This window comes from Schistocerca gregaria, chromosome 1 (assembly GCF_023897955.1).
Source record: "Schistocerca gregaria isolate iqSchGreg1 chromosome 1, iqSchGreg1.2, whole genome shotgun sequence".
NCBI classification, from domain to species: domain Eukaryota; kingdom Metazoa; phylum Arthropoda; class Insecta; order Orthoptera; family Acrididae; genus Schistocerca; species Schistocerca gregaria.
Genome location: NC_064920.1, coordinates 441,817,086 through 441,834,044, shown reverse-complemented (window position 1 = coordinate 441,834,044; position 16,959 = coordinate 441,817,086). Strand labels below are relative to the sequence as shown.

The following is a 16,959-nucleotide window of genomic DNA, read 5'->3' as shown; positions in this document are numbered from 1 at the left end:
GTGTTCCACCTTGGAAACCATTCGGAATAGGATATATATCCATATGAAACTTTTTGCTTCTCATGAGCGTTCATGTCATACTCCCGATTACTCAACATTCCTTCTGGCATACCCTGTGTCTTGACTACCATCTTCGAATGCTTTGACCAGTAACAGCTGCAGTACCGTACTCTCTACAAAAATCACGCAGCACAGTTGTTACTGATCGCTCCTGTTGAACCGGTAAGCGCAGAACTCCCTTCATTACGGTGTTACCACCATCTCGATTCGAACGAATGAGAGGAATTTTATTTCCTGTAATGAACCAGCAGGAAAATAAATATTAATACTGTTAAATGTAGTTATAAAGTAAGAATTTCACTGTTTACAAACGGCGAGACAACTTGCTACGTCTGTTGACATATTCTGGGTCTAAAATTCGGAAATTACTTTCATCTTTTTACGACAACAGCAGGATCAAGAACTACAGAAAACCCAGCACGTTGTATGTAAAAGAATCTAAGTGATTGCGCTTTATTTCGGAGAACAAATTTCAGTGCAGAGTTGGGCTCTCTTTGACCTCCCTAGGAACGATGCAAAATTCAGTCGCTACGTGTCGACGAGAAGAGGGACGCAATACAGCGGAGAAGGGTGGGAGGGATCGCTACGAATGATCGTGAACGTCAGTAAAGACCCACCCTGCGCATGCAGATAGTGATAAGAGAAGTTTATTGTACTTATTTTTTTCGCTAAACGGCGGAATTAACAAATCCAAATATAGCTACAAGAAAGTATGTCTTTGTATGCTAACGTTTAAAGAATGCTGGCGCCTAGACTAGAAAATGTCCAGACTACATACATTTTTGTGTGCTAACGTTTAAGTAATGAAAAAAATTCAAGTGGGAAATAACACATACACTGAAATTGTATTCTCTGAGTCTTCTATGAGAAAATGATGATACATTCTGTTTCTGCAAAATTAGCGCTACCCATGCCCTGTTTCGATTTTTTTAATTACAAAAAAGGATTCAGACGTTATGCAAACTGGCACACTGGAAGACTACAAAGTACGGCCTGGTCGCAAAGTTTCGTTCGGAATTCCCCCCAACCCGCCTCCCCCACTCCCTATATTATTTTCCCTCATGGGCGATGAGTTCAGATTTTAGATTACATTCCCTAAATATTTCCTTCCGTTTCATACAGAAGACCGAAATATTTTTCATTTGTGACCCACTCCCCGCAATTAAATGTATTACACACGCTGGTGTAAAATGAAACACGATGTGATTTCAAAGGAAGGTGCTAGCAGCCGTGTAAATCGCGTGAATGACAAACAAAATTTCGAGATTTGATCTTGTAATCCGTTTCGCTCTCAGTACTTTTTAATTCTCATTCATGAGAACAAGTAATGTAGTGGAGATATCCACCAAATATGTGGAATTATTCAGAAGCCGCATTCCGATTGCACTCGACTGCTTTCTTCGCTCTCACCTCAAAATGGGAGTGAGTCTGAAGACTGTACATGTGAATACTTTTAGGAGTGTAATTTCCGAAGAATGGCGCTGCAAGAAATATCTTATTCATATATAATTATTATTTTACAATAGCTCATTAGCTAGATAAGTCAACTGTGTAATATCAGCAAGTGCCCTATCTGATCAAATGTATCTGGACGCCTATTAGTGGACAGTAATGTGGGTTGTATTCACCCTTCGCTTTTAAGACAGCTGGAACGTTGCTTGAGACACTTTCAGTGACATGTACGAATGTCTGTGGAGGAATGGCAGTCGAGTATTTCTCAAAAGCCGACACCGCGTAAGGAAGTAATGGTGGATGCTGGGGTCTCAAGCGAAGTCGACGTCCAACTCATTTCAAAGATGTTCCAGTGGCTTCAGGTTCTGATTCTCGGTAGCCAATCCATTTCAGGAATAGTAGTGTCCACAAACCATTGCCTCGAATATGCCATTCTGACATAAACAATCAACAGCTCCGAACTATTCCTTTACTGGACGCAGCACACAATACTGTAAAATGCGTTTATATCCTTCCCCGTGGCGCGTTTTCTTAAGAACAAAGAGGTGACCATAACTTAAACATGAAAAACGCCGCAATGCCACCTATTCGATACTTCATTGTTGGCATTACACATGACTGCAGTCAACACTCTCGAGGCGTTCTCCAAACCCAAAGCATTCCATCAGGTTGACACCGGGTATAGCGTTTCATCACTCCAAATCATACGTTTCCAGTCATCCAATATCCAGTGGCGTCGCTCTCTGCACAACATCTAGCGTCGCTTAACATTGGCTCCAGAAATGTGTGGCTTATGAGGAGCTTCTCTACCATTGTACCCCATTCTCCACCGTGGTGGATGGAGTGCTGGTAGCACTTTGGAACTCGCGACTGATTCCCGACGTTGGTTTCATGCGATTTTTTTCAACCACCCTTCGTAACGGTCGACATTCCTGTCCACCAGTCCACGACATCTGGCTGGTCTTCTTTTATGTGTGGTTGTCCATTCTCGTTTCCGCTTCACAGTCACATCACCAACAGTCACCTCCTCCGGCGCGAGGACCCACCTCGGTGTCTCTGAGGCTCCCCTATCACTGTCGTCAACATCTTGTTGGAGTGACCAATTTTAGTAGTTCTGCGGCGGACTTTCTTTTGGACATGTCCGAAAGAACAGACACCATACCCATACAAATGTAAAGTTCTGGCAATACCGGCCATGCCCTTCTTCTCCTGTGCGGATGCACACATATTACCCGAACTCTTATGGGACATGGTAAGAATGTCTTCCACGAGTAATGAGTGCGTTGGGTAGGGACACTACGAATGTAGTGTATGGACTTAAGGGGAGAGAATGTGGGTTTCAACGGGAGTCGTGCACGAGTTAGTCCCTGCAGTCGCACTATCCTCTGTGCCCTCGGTGGCTCAGATGGATAGAGCGTCTGCCCTGTAAGGAGGAGTCCCGGGTTCGAGTCCCGGTCGAGGCACACATTTTCACCTGTCCCCGTTGATATATCAACGCCCGTCAGGAGCTGAAGGTATTAGTATATAATTCTAATTTCATCCTCTTTTATTCTTGTGGTCCGATGTGGCCGAGCGGTTCTAGGTGCTTCAGTCTGGAACCGCGCGACCACTACGGTCGCAGGTTCGAAACCTGCCTCGGGCATGGATGTGTGTGATGTCCTTAGGTTAGCTAGGTTTAAGTAGTTCTAAGTTGCAGGGGACTGATGACCTCAGATGTTAAGTCCCCCCCACATTACAGAGTCATGAAGCAGCCATAAAAGAACAGCAAACTATTGTTCACGAAAATCACGACACCTTGCAGGCTAAAATTGATTCAGTTGCGTCTACTGATATGGTCACGCAACTTGTACAAACCCAGGAAACCTAAAGGACACAGTAGATACGATTTCGACACAAATGGAAACTCCGAAACTTGGTTCAGAAAAACACACGGAGGAAATGAGTACATTATCGGAAAAAGTAGACGAACTTTCGGACCAACTAACTAATTTATCTACGAAGGTAGATGATGATCTGAATGATACAAGATCGGTAGCCAAAATCAGAATCAAATCAATACACAGTGCAAAAGAGAAATGGGGGAAGTACAAGATCAGTTGGCACAGGTAATACAAGAATTACATATTTCAGAAGACACTCGCGCTCCGACACGGGAGAAGGATTTAGAAATATGGAAAAGCCACAAAGTAATAACACAGGGCATTTCGGAAATTATGAAAGGAATTGGCAAGGTGCACCGAATCGTGAGATGAAACCACCGACACGACGTAACAGTGACCGATTTGCAACTCGCCGATACATGATTTTGACTATAAGCTCTTCATCACAAAGCGTAAGTTTAAAACATTCAAAAATTCCGGTAATGATATACATACACAAGCTTGGCTTCGAAGTTTGCTCATTGTTTTCCTCCCAGTTGGTCATTAGAGCACAGATTGAAATTCATATGTGGCTATCTAGAAAATAAACCAGCAGTAAGAATGCAATCGGTCATTCGCGACTGTCACACTGTAGGAGATTTCTATCATGCCTTCCTTTCTGCATATTGGTCTCAGGGTACTCAAGATCGAGTAAAACACAGCATCATAACGATGAAACATTTCAAAAATCTGAAATTTCTAGCCCAGTAAAATATTTCCAAGATACGTTGCACAAAAATCAGTATTTGTCAAACCAAAACATCCCATCAGAACTCACCCATATTTGCTTAATTAAATTGACTGAACATTTAAGACATGTTAATTTGGCAAGGTGTTGTACAAACGATATCGAAGCTTTTCAGGGACTTTTGCAAGAACTGGAAATCGGCACAGACTGTCGCGGCATGCGAAAACAGGTAAACAACAATTGCAGGTCACATCCGTCACAATTCCGCGACGAGAGAAATAATAACCGAACACGACAAGACTACTTCTGTAACCCAAATCGTGACCTGTACGATAACCGTTGGCAGGGTAACAACAGTTACAGAGAAAGATCACCTCTCAGTGGTAATAATTATGACAGAGCTGACCGTAGAAACAGACAATATAGGAACCAGAATAATTATCATGGCAGACAAAATGATATCAGACTCAACGGACCACCTGGCATTTACGATTCCTGGAGAAATTCTCCACCACTTAACCGACAACTACAGAAACTGCCGACATGACGACAGACGCTATAATCATAAGGAAAGACCTGAATTTAATCAGAACTGGCGGGATTCGAACAGGGTGGGGCCATCTCGACAAGTTGAAATTGTAGAAGTTAGATTTCCAAATCCCAGTAACGACGCATTTGTCGTCGAGATCTCAGTGACATGTCTTTGTCGGCAGTGATGTGAACGTAGAGCTTTTGTTTACCAACAAAGAGATAACAGACAAGACTCTCACCACTGGCGGCCACAAAATGTTCTAATGAAGCTGACAACATAGCTGCCCTGACTTTTAATCACGTGAAAATGGAAGACCTTAGGGACATATCACGTAAATCAGAACAATACTGCATATCCTGTAATTCACATCACAGCAAATTACAAAATTTACGGCTGTACTTGACTCTGCCGGCCGCAGTGGCCGAGCGGTTCTAGACGCTACAGTCTGAAACCGCGCGACGCTACGTCGCAGGTTCGAATCCTGCCTCGGGCATGGATGTGTGTGATGGCCTTAGATTAGTTAGGTTTAAGTAGTTCTAAGTTCTAGGGGACTGATGACCTCAGAAGTTAAGTCCCATAGTGCTCAGAACCCTTTGAACCATTCGACTCTGGCAGTCCCATGTCAGTAATTAGTGAAACAGCTTTTAGTAAATGCAACAAATTGAACAATTTCCCCACACTTTCTTTATGGAAGATTAAATTACAATATGCAATTTTTGGAAAAAGGGTAGATGTACGTCAACAGACGAACTTAGAATTCTTTTGGCAAAGCCACAGATTTACTATGAATTTTCATGTTGTTCCATTATTGTCGACGGAAATTCTATTGGGTGTAAGCATTTTGAATGGATATAAATCAGTTTTAAATTTTCACGATGCTGAAATAAGGTTAGAGAAAGAAGGTAAGTCAATAGCTTTGAAATTTGAAGATTGGCTTTCAAACCAATGACGAATAAATTAATCGGCTTTACCTCTTGTTGGACCATAGTTTGGAACTTTCAACGGAACTTGACACTAATAATTACTTTGCAAGTATTGACAGGCATGATACTGATGACGTATTAGATACTAACGATTTAATTCAGAATAAAATTCAAACAATTGAGAACTGTAATGTCACTGATAGGCAGGACATTTTACAAGCACATTCTACAATTATTACTCACAAGATCAATTAAAGGATTTCAATACCAATTTCGTGTTCGTGACGACACTAAATTTTGCGTCAGACCATATGCAATTCCGGTGCATTATAGGGACCGTGTTAGGACGGAAATACAATCTGTGCTTGACGAGGGGCATTATTGAACCAGAGGTAAGCTCATACAATAATCCCTTACATATTGTTGAGAAGAGAAATCGATCGATTAGGCTTGTCTTAGATTGAAGACAAATAAATACCATGATCATTCCTGAAAGAGACAGGCCGCAAACGTTGGAAGAACTTCAAAATTTCAATGGTGTAAAAGTGTTGTCTTCTATTGATCTTAGATTGAGCTTCTATCAGATTGAACTTCATCCAGAGATAGAAAATATACAGCTTTTCTTTGTTTCGGCGTTTGTTATTAATTTCGGAAACTTCCTTTTGGTTTGAACATTTCTTCCGCAGGATTTATTCATGGGCTAAATTCCATATTACATGAGTTCTTAAGGCATCACATCACCTCATACGTGGGCGACATTTTAACAGCAGAAGCCTCTTGGGAACAACATAATCGTGTTCTCAACAGTGTGTTACGTATTTTTGCAGAATCTGGAATCACAGTTAACTTGGAAAAGTCTTAATTAGGTAGGACAAAGACGAAGTTTTTGGGAAACATTATTTCTTCTGAAGGCATTCAGCCCGATCCTGGAAAGTTAGAAGCAATCAGAGCTATTCCAGTTGCTGAATTAGAAGCTTTAGGTATCGTTTGGGCATTTCACAAATTTCGTTTCTTTCTTTCTGGGAAACACGTAAATGTTTATAGTGATAATCGTGCATTACAATTTCTTATCTCATAAAAATTAAATCATGACAGGTTAAAATGCTGGGCATTGCTTCTGCAAGAATTGCACTTCACAATAGTCTACATTCCCCGCAAGGAAAACATAGTTGCGGACGCACACTGATAATGAGGTTTTACTGCAACATTTTGGCTTACTTGAAAAGACATTTTGTATTTAAAGTACTTTCGGAGAGGTTACAGTCGACACAGTATTTGGTTTGTTTGACGGCTACACGATTATACTACGACGCTACTAATGAGTGACACAGTTTTCATTATTACATTTGCGCTGTAGTTGTTTCATGTCTGCACAGTTTTCTGCGTTCTTCTTAAAAGTAAAGCATATTTTGGTTACGACTCTTGTGACATAGCTACAATGAGATAGGTATTTTTCGTAACACAACGATGCATTACAGTACAGTGCTTTCTTGCTCATGGTAATGTACGTAATAACTACGACATCTATACGCATAGCATTTTTACTTTTGTGTAATCATGACAAGTTAAGTACATTGATTTCTGGAGATCTTTGCTTATGAACGACGATAACTACGACACTTGGCACATTTTTACCGTTAGCCAATGACGAAATTATCTTACAGCAAGACGCACAGCTAACGCTACATGACACGCATTTGAGTGATTATTTTTCGTACGTGATACAGAGAAGGTTTTCGGCGATACATTTCGTTCCGTTGTTGTTATCTGTAACATCTGAAGGTATAATCACATTCAACCCACAAGGGGTACACGCTTACTTTATATACCACGCGTGTGGCAAGAGCAAGGAGCCCTAGCTAATAAGGTATTTGCTTATACAACTTTACACATCGGTACCATATTTCTCTAACACAGAATTGCATAGCTATCTGATCATGTAACACAGAGAGACAAACATTTTTTTACTACGTCAGTGACAAATATTTACGTAATTATACAGATTACTTCATAATTAAAAAATTGTACTTTGTCCGCATTTAGGAAACAGTTCACATTTGCTTTAGGAACCACTGTGATACTGCGAGAAATTTGAGTGATGTATCTTGCATGGGATCATGATTTTTGAAGTACGTTGAGATTTCGTTTCTATACACATCTAACGTAAATTTTCAATCTGTGCAATTTTTTATTTGTATCAAACTGTCATTGTAGCTCTACCTGCTGTCGTAAATATTTCGATAAAGTGTGCATGTGACGTGCTGCTTTAGCTGCTTTGAAGCTACGTGCACTTTCGTAAGCGCTCTCGTAACTGCAGAAAAGAGAGGCTCTTGACCTCGTAATTGACATTTCTTTGCAGAAGGCATCACAAACACGACACGCTATTAATTGAAAACATATGATTACACTGTAGAGCTCGTACTTTGTGCAACGTACAGAAATGTTTATTAAGTGATGAGAAATATTTTTACGTCTACACATCTGATTACGACAAGTACCTTTCTACGAGAGTTGAAAGAATTTTTCTGACGTATGAAACGCCATATGACTAGTGGATAATAGTTTTTTTGCTTTGCCTTGTATGTTTTTTTTTTTGCTTTGGCTTGTACATATTTGTTTATTTTAGTTGATATCTAGTTTCTAGCTGCGCTGTAGCATTGGCCTCATAAAATAAAATTTTAGACAGACTTCCTGTCTGCAGATCTATTAAATAATAATTTTATGATCTACGGTCTTAAAAAAAGGAGCACTAGAAAACGAAAGAATCATAAGAAGGAGAAGTGATTGATAACAGGAACTGAATACATAATTTCCTTTGCAAGGACCTGCTAATTATTTGGTAGACTAGATTGTTGTGATGCATCACGTTAGTTTTCAGATGTGATTTAGGCATTAAGATGTAAATAGACATTCCCTTATGTGCATTGTTATCTTTACTGCAATATTTTTTCTGCTTGTGCTTTGTCATGTTTAGGTATAAGTTATTGCATTTGCTGCTGCTATTTACCAGACATTGTCCTACTGAATTTTAGTTTGTATTACCCTTATGACCCAGTTTAACCACTGATTTATTTTTCTTGTTTGCTGCGTATTTCCTTATATTAGTTGTAATGTTTCATTTGCTTTGCTAATTTAGATGTACTGCTACTTGCTTTGCCAGTTTGCATTTTTATCATTGCTGTTTGTGTTAACTGTTTCGTGCTGCTGCATTGCCTCGTTCTCTAGTTTATGTATCTGAGCTCAGTAGATTCAAGTTAGCTTAAGAGGGGAGATTCGAGTTAGCTTAGGAGGGGGTAGGCTATATAAGAGAAAGAATTGTGATGAATTTGGAAGAAATGTATTGAGAATCTATAAAAAAAAGTTTGGCCAAAGAATATTGTATATTGAGGAATAGTTATTTTGAATGAGGAAATGAAATGGTATGTAGGGTTTAGGAACAACAGGTTTAGGTAGGATTTTCTTGGAAACATATGATGAGGTAAGATAATGGAAAATAAATGATGAGGTAAGAAATATGTGAAACTAAGTACAGAAAGCATGCTTAGATAGGATTTTTCTTTGTGGGAACAAATGTTGAAATAAGAAGAAAAGATCTGTGGGAAAACGAAGTTTTGATTGGAAATGAAGTATCACAAGTACTGTAGTACCAAATGTTACACTGAAAACAAACCCTGTCCTTTCCCTTTGTGTTTATGTGTAACCTTGTGTAACTGTTTTCTTCCTGTCTCTGTCTATTTACCTGATAAGATTAATTGAATGCTAGTACTAAGCTGCATTTACTATGATGAGGTATACTGTTATCCTCAAATCTAAAATATTCTTTGCTCTGGAAAGATGTTTAGACATTATCTATTCTGTTCTGTTTTCTTTTAATGCTCATGTGTCAAGTTAATATTTCAATGAATATTCTCATTTTTCATTTAGTTACTTACGTCACAATTCCGAGAATATTCATGTATATGCTTACTTCTATTCCTTTGTAAAGCCTGTATTGCTATAAATGTTATCTGTATTATCATGTTCTTTAACGATGTTTTCTGTGCCTTTGTAATTGAATTTGTATGTTGTAAAATTGTAAATTGTCTAGACACCAGTTCCTCAAATTAAGTAAATAGTCGGGATTCATTTTAGTGCACACATTTCTGTTGGTCATACTGTAAATGTAAAATCTCAGAGGCTAAATGACTGTGTTAGTGTTTGGATGTGTGTTGATAATTCAGTAAGGAACTGGTTAACAGCATTGCTGGTTGTAAGGACATTGCAATAAAGAGTGCACAAGTAGTGGTTTATGGACTTGCTTTATTATCTGCAAGACTCTTCAGTTGTGACTGTGCACCTTCACAGCCGCAATGGGTGGCTGCTGGCCATCTCTCTAAGGAGTGTGTGTGTGTGTGTGTGTGTGTGTGTTTGAGGTTTACGGGCGCTAAACAGCGTGGTCATCAGCGCCCAAACGCATAGAAACAGGAACACATGCGGTGAAGGGACGAATACCGACAGCGACAAGGAGAACGGTTAAAAGACACAGACCTGACGCAGTTCCAAATCCCCACATACAGAGGCAAAACAAGAGGAGAAGGAACACACTAAAAAAGGAAAGGAAACACAAGGAAAAGAGAACAGAAACCGAAGGGATACAAGGAGGTAATCGTGACTGGCGGACCTCTTACCTAAAACCTGGGTGAGCCAGTCACCCAGCAGCACATTAAAACCCTCTCCCTAAAATCCGAGGCAACAGATTGGACAGGACACAAAACCGTAAGACCTTAACCACAGTCGCTGCGTCGTCTTGCAAAAGAGAGAGCAAATCCGGTGGCAAAGAAACCACCGCCCTCTGGTCAGAGAATAAAAGACAGTCAAGAAAAATGTGGCGGACAGTAATCTGGACGCCACAAGCACTGCAGATTGGGGGGTCCTCCCGCCGGAGTAAAAAACCATGCGTTAAGGGACTGTGCCCGATGCGGAGGCGAGTGAGGAGAACCTCATCCCGCCTGTATGACTGGTAGGACGTACGCCATGGTCGCATAGTGGCCTTTACCAGACGCAGCTTATTGTCAGAAACTGCCAGCCACTCCTCTTCCCATTGATGCATAACACGAAAACGCAAAAGGGAGGTTACAGCATGGAGGGGGACGGCACATTCAACAACGTGAGGGAGGGAACATGCATCTTTGGCAGCCACATCCGCCAGTTCGTTTCCCCTAATACCCACGTGCCCCGGCACCCAGCAGAAAGAAACCTCCTTCCCCTGCCGTTGCAGGTGGAGTAGGGCATCATGGATGTTCTGGACGACCGTATCCGCTGGGTACAAGTGTTGCATGGTCTGAAGGGCACTCAGGGAGTCAGAACAGATGAGGAACTTAAGACTGGGAACACATCTCATCTGCTCCAATGCCCGCAAGATTGCTAACAATTCGGCATCAAGGATGGTAAACGCCGCAGGAAGCCGTAACTTGACGACTCGATCAGGGAAAACCACAGCACAACCAACAGAGTTCCCCTGTTTAGAGCCATCTGTGAATACAGGTACATGGTCCGGATGCTGGTTTAAAATATCGTAAAATAAGGAGGTAAAAACAAACGCTGGAGTGCAGTTCCTCCGGTTCTCCGACAAGTCTAGAAGGATGCTGGGCCTCTGAAGCAACCAGGGAGGTAGGCGAGTAAAACCTTGTCGTTGGGGGGGCACACGCTCCACACCAAGGGACTCAAGCAAATGCTTGGCACGAATCCCAAATGGTCTCGTTGCCCTGGGACGACTGGAAAACAGACGTTCGATAGGCGGTCGGGCAACGGTAAGGTACGCAGGGGAGGTAGGACAGGCAAGGAAATGACACACCCGTCGCACCATGAGGAGTTTCCGCCGGATGGCGAGCGGCGGTTCCCCTGCCGCAGCACACAAGGATGGGACTGGTACAGAAGGCGCCAGTGGCCAGCCTGATACCCTCATGGTGTACTGCGTCAAGGATCTTCAGATACGAAGGCCTTGCTGACCCATACACGGTGCAAGCATAGTCAAGACGCGATCGGACGAAAGCCCTATAAAACTGCAGCAGACGCGCCCGATCTGCTCCCCAGGACCGATGGCTCAGACACTTCAAAATATTCAGTGCCTTCAGGGCCCGCACCTTGAGGTCTTTAAGGTGAGGCAACCACGACAACTTGGAATCAAAAGTGAGTCCCAGGAATCTCACAGTGTCTCTAAAAGGAAGAACGGTATCCCTCAGACGCAATTCAGGGGAGGTAAAAGGACGCCGAGAACGATTAAAATGAACACACACAGATTTGTCTGCAGAAAAGGTAAAACCCGTCTTTGCAGTCCATGCCTCTAAGCGCTTTATCGTAAGCTGCAACTGCCGACTAGCAGTGACAAGACTGGAGGAAGAACAGAAAACAGCAAAATCGTCCACAAAGAAGGAGCATTGGGCAGGAGTCCGGATAGTGGACGTGATACTGTTAATAGCGACGGCAAAGAGGGTGGCACTTAAAACGCTGCCCTGAGGAACACCATTCTCCTGCACGTACAAATCAGATAGCACATTACCAAACCGATACCGAAAGAGGCGGTGAGAAAGAAAGGACCGAATGAAGATGGGGAGATGGCCACGAAAGCCCCACTCATGGAGTTGATTGAGGATAAGGCGCTAAGTAGTGTCATACGCCTTATTAATGTCAAAGAAGACCCCTAGACAATGCTGGTTACGTAGGAAGGCCTGCTGGATGGCGGCCTCAAGCAGGGTCAAGTTGTCTATAGTGGAACGACATATCCGAAAGCCACACTGAGAGGGGCTAAGGAGCTGCCTGGTCTCGAGCAGCCAAACCAGGCGGCGGTTGACCATGCGTTCCAACGTCTTCTCAAACAGCTCGTCAAAGCAATACTCCGATAACTACTGGGATGCGTTCGGTCCTTCCCTGGTTTGAGGAGGGGAATCAAAATAGCCTCCCTCCACGAGTCAGGGTACGTGCCGGATAACCATATCATATTAAAACAGTTCAGGAGAACTTCCTTGGATGGCAGCAACAAGTGCCGCAGCATGCTGTACCGGATCTGATCATGACTAGGCGCAGTATCATGAGCCACAGACAGCGCAGAACCCAGTTCCCACATTGTGAAGGGGCAGTTATAGGGTTCAGAATTTAGAGACCGGAAGTCCAAGTGACCTCTCTCGATGGCACTGCGGTAGCGGCAGAAATCTGGATCACAGTTAATAGTGGCGGTAGAGTCCGCAAAATGCATGGCCAATGTCTGGGCAATGTCTCTCGGCGCCGTGAGGAGACATCCCTGATGCAGCAATGCCGTGACAGGTAGCTGGCTGAGTTTCCCGGAAACCCTCCTGAGGGCTTCCCGTACTTTCGTAGAACTAGTGGAGCGAGAGATGGAGTTCAAGAACGATTGCCATGACCGTCGTTTGCTCTCTTTAATCACTCACCGCGCTCTGGTCCTTGCCACCCGAAAGGCCGCAAGATTGTCAGCTTAGGGACGGCACTTGAAGCGGCGCAGAGCTGCACGGCGGGCTCGGATGGCTGAGCGGCACTCAGTGGTCCACCAAGGGACAGGACGCCTCTTGGGATGACCGGATGACCGTGGGATTGAGAATTCAGCAGCATGGGAGATCACGGCTGTAACATGGTCTACCCATTCGTGGACGCTGGCACGGTGTTCCAAAACAGCCAGTTGGCTGAAAAGTGTCCAGTCAGCTCTGCAGAGGTGCCACTGGGGCGTCACTGGTAATGCCACAGCCTCATCCAGGAGGCGAATACAAAGGGGGAAGTGGTCACTAGAATGGAGGTCAGTAGCGGCCTCCCACAGAGCAGAATCCGCAAGTGCTGGAGAGCAAAAGGAAAGGTCAATAGCCGATGACGACCGGGAGCAGTACAGAAATGAGTGGGAGCACCAGAGTTGAGGATGCACAGTTCTTCAGACATCATGAGGCTTTCCAGAATGCGACCCCTGGGGCAAGTAGTCGGAGAGCCCCATAAGACATTATGAGCGTCGAAGTCCCCCAGAAGAAGAAATGGGCGGGGGAGTTGGCTAATAAGGTCCGTGAGAGCCTCAGAGTCTATCGCATCCTGAGGCGGTAAATAAAGTGAACAGACTGTGAGCCTCCGAACCACAAGAATGTTAACTGCAACTGCTTGCAAGTCGGTGACGAGAGGGAGCTCAGATGAGGGGTGCATGTCACGGACAAAAACCGCAAAACCACCCTTTGCCCTTCCCCCGTCAGATCATCTTTTCGATATACGGTATAGCCCCGTAAAGAAGGAGCATCAGTGGCCCGAAAATGTGTCTCTTGGGGACATAAGCACAAGGGGTACTCTCGTATGAGTTGTAATTCGGCCACATGCGTCCTGAACCCATTCAGGTTCCACTGTAATATGGGAGCCAGTGATCAGGGTGGCTGAACTTCCACCCTGCCTCTGTGCTTTGGAGGTGAGCCCGTACTGGCCGGAGATTTATTCCTGGGGCGAGAAGATCACCCCCGGTCGACATCAATGTCCATAAGCTCCGATGACGACCCACGGGAGATGTCAGACAGTACGATGGCCTCGTCATTGGACCGACACTGACTAGTCTCCTCAGGTGGCAAAACCTTCACCTTCTGAGGCTTTGTCTTGAGGGGCTTAGAATGCAGAGCCTTGTCAACAGTTGGAGCTTTACTCGCCTGGGCAGAAGGCGCCATATGGGGAGAGGCAGGAAGTACCCCAATGTCAACAACCACGGCTTTGTCCGACGTAGCGGGGAGAGCCGCAGGTTGCAAAACAACCGCAGCAGCACAAGTGCACTGGCAAGCGCAGGTATTAGTGCTAACACTAGCAACCTCCGTTTGCGTAGCAACAGTGGCCAGTTGCACCGGTTTTTTGAGAGAGGAAGCGAAAGATGTTGAAAACACAGGAGGTTGCATGGCCTTAAAGAGCTTCTTGGCCTCACCATAGCAGATGCGCATAGATGTTTTAATCTCCTGTACCTTCCGTTCTTCGAGATAGATGGGGCAGATCCGGCTCCAGACAGGGTGACACCCAGAGCAATTCACGCACTTCACAGGCGTTGAACAAGCGGCTCCGTCATGGGCAGGCTAACCACATTTACCACAAGTGGGTATCCCATTGCACCCCAACGTAGTATGCTCAAAGCGCTGACATTTAAAACAGCGCATTGGGTTGGGGAAATATGGCCGTACTGGCAAACGTAAGAACCCCGCTTTAACATGCTCTGGGAGTGTCGGGCAACTGAACGTGAGAATAAACGAGTCAGATTTGACGAGGTCCCCATCGACTCGTTTCATAATATGCTGCACGTCAACAATACCTTCGTCAGCCCAGTCAGATTTTAACTCGTCTATGGGGATATCCACCAAGTCCCTACACGTCGCAACACCCTTACTATAATTCAAAGTGGAGTGGAGCTCGGTCTCGATAGCGTACTCTCCCAGACAGGTTGCTTTCCGAAGGGAAGCGACTTGACGGGAACTAGAAGCCTCAACTAACAGAGTCCCATTGCGCAGTCGCTTTACAGATTTCAGCGTTCCTGCAATTCCCTCAAGACCCTTGTGGATGTAAAAGGGAGAAACCCTCTCAAAGCTACCCTCCTTCCTTTTAATAATCAAAAACACATTCTGGTTATCAGCATGTGCTCCATTACTACAGTCTGTTAAATTTCTAGCAACACCAGGCGCTGGAGGACTCGCAGCGCGTAGCCGCTTTTTCGATGGGGTGTGTTTTCCTACCAGTGGCCCACCCAAGCCACTGGTAGGGGGAAATGTAGAGGTCGAAGGGTCCATTGCGGTCCCACGAGCAGCTAGGGAACTAAAGGTCCGCTCAGACAGAGGCCCGCGTGCCTGAGTAAGCCTTATACAACATGGGTGCGGCAGGTGTCCCAGAGGTTGCCCGCTTGCGAATGTTCCACCCCAACAGCCATGCATCTTCTAGGCGCGGAGCACACCGAAAGATTGAGGTTTTTTTTTATAGAGGTTGGCCTTCCTCGCAATCCAGGCGGTCAAGTCAAGATAACCATTCCCCGCAGCACACAACATTTCACCGCCGCGCAGTACGGTGGTCGCTGAAGCATGTCCGGGGGTTACGGTGACAGGAGACTGGCGGCTCAGACCAGTCCCCAGCTCAGGACCCCAGGGTCGCCAAGCCCGTACTCAGCAAGTAATGCTGAGCCCTGGGGGACTCTCCAAGGACTGCAGTGGGTCTGCACCATTGGTGGTCCACTACTACCATAATCTCTACAAGGACTACAGTGGGTCTGCACCCTTGGTGGCCCACTACTACCATAATCTCTACAAGGACTGCAGTGGGTCTGCACCCTTGGTGGCCCACTATTGCCATAATCTCTCCAAGAAATGCTGTGTGTCTGCTCTGTGGTGACCTACTAATTCTACCAATATTCTTCAAGACTTCGACTGACTCTGCTGTGGGTTTACCCTGTTGTGGCCCATTACCAATATTCATGTCAAGAGCCACCACTGTGTTTCCGTTGGGAGGACAACACTTCAAGACTGCATGGAGTTCCACTACTTGCCTGTGCATTTTCTTTTGTACTGCTCAGACTTGGTGCATAAAACTGTCATAGACTACTACTCTGATATATCATTAGGACTATTTTTAGGGACTGTGAGGGCAATATTTGCTTTTGACCAACAATACATTAATAATTGTGTGCTTTTGATCTATTTGATATTATTAATATAAAAAAAATTAACAAATTGATCCTGGCCGCTGTCCAGAATAACTAGTAGAATTTTTTGTGGAGAGCAGAAGTATTATGCTGCTTCTGTGTTGGCAGCGCTGTGTAGTGCTTTGCATTGGATCTCTGACTGAGCTTTCTTTGTAAGAGACTCTGTGCCTGATTGGACTCGTTATTGGAAGTTAATCGCCAGTACTGTTGGGCAGTTGGAAGTTAGTCACCAGCAGTGATGGAAGTACTGGTGGGCAGTTGGAGCTGAACAGCCAGCAGTGATGGATTTTAGGTGTGAGAAGTTAGCATTGATGGAGGGTAGAGGTCTGAAGTGTTAGCGGAGGCTAACGATCTGCACATATTCCACTTGGAGATTGAATATTATTCTTGATTATATACCTTTGTACTAGATATCAACGACGATTTATATTCGTATCTGATCTGGATGTCACATTATTAAGGTAAAAAAACATTATTTGGTTTGCAACAAAATCTTTGCTAACCACATGCCTATTAGTAATTAATGACTTAAGTAGTTTCTTTTATCTAGCTGGCAGTATTGACGCTCGCTGTATTGCAGTAGTTCGCGTAATGAAGATTTCTGTGATGTATGTGCTTAATGAAATGTATAGGTTTTTGTTAGGATTTATTTTTAGTGAGGTCCATTCTTTTGTATTAATTATTTGAAGTCAGGTTATCTTTTTCTGAAC

At 44.1% G+C, this 16,959-nt stretch overlaps 1 non-coding gene across 1 annotated transcript; it reads left to right on the top strand.

Annotated features, from left to right (window-relative positions):
- Positions 1–2,901: 2,901 nt before the first annotated feature.
- Trnat-ugu (transfer RNA threonine (anticodon UGU)) lies at positions 2,902–2,975 on the top strand. Its single transcript has one exon. It is a non-coding gene; the product is annotated as a tRNA-Thr (tRNA).
- Positions 2,976–16,959: the final 13,984 nt, after the last annotated feature.